The sequence below is a fragment of the Echinops telfairi genome, unplaced genomic scaffold (assembly GCF_000313985.2).
Source record: "Echinops telfairi isolate 266 unplaced genomic scaffold, ASM31398v2 ScPeMD7_23;HRSCAF=83, whole genome shotgun sequence".
Lineage (NCBI taxonomy): Eukaryota > Metazoa > Chordata > Mammalia > Afrosoricida > Tenrecidae > Echinops > Echinops telfairi.
Window position 1 is genome coordinate 3,370,511 of NW_022103920.1, and position 948 is coordinate 3,371,458.

Below are 948 nucleotides of genomic sequence, written 5' to 3' on the forward strand. Positions count from 1 at the left end.
GCCTCCTAAACCCAAAGCCTTCTGCTTGACTTGCTCTGTGGGATGGGAAGTCCACCCTCTGACTCGCCTCCCACTCCTGCTTCTGCAGTCGCTGCGCCTGTCACTGCTCTGGTGGCCCAGCCGTCTCCTGAAAGAGGCGGTCTCCTGAAAGATCCTCCTGGTATCTCTACTCTCCTTGTTGGCCCTGGGTGCAGGGATCGCGGGGTCCAAAGTACACATTCCACTGCTGGTTTTTCTCTTACAGGTAGTAAGATCCCACCTGCTACTTCTGAGATGCTTGATTTTATACCTCGCAGGATGGCATTTACAATGAACCCTCTTCACAATTACCCATGGCTGAATCCTATCATTGTCTCCCCTACCTTCTCTTACCCAGACCCACCAGGAAAGGATCCTTTGGTGGTCACTACACAGAGACTATGGCTTGAAGACCAACTTTAAATAAGTCACTGCACTGGAGAGAGGAAAGAAAGAAAAGAGCAAATTCGATGTCAGAAGAGACTCTAAAACTTGCTCTCGAATGTAGCGTCAATAAGGGAAATGGAAGAAATGTCCCAAGGGTGCTCAGAGAAGACAAATCATGTTCATGAATTGGGCAAAGACATAGAGTTAGAAAGCCGAAAAGGAAGAAAAGGCTTAATGTATCCCAAGTAGAAAGAACTGGAAAAAGCAAATTAAAACCTTGAGTTTGCATTATTGAAGTACTCCATGGGCAATTAAAAAAAACTTTTATTGGAGGCTCTTACATCTCTTATCACAACCCATACATTCATCCATTGTGTCAAGCACACTTGCACATATGCCGCCACCATCATTTTCAAAGCATTCTCTTCCCACTTGAGCCCCTGATATCAGTTCCCCATTTCTTGCCCTCCCTCCCTCACAAACTCTTGATAAGTTATAGATTATTATTTCTATATTTTACATTGCCCTCTGTCTCCCCTCACT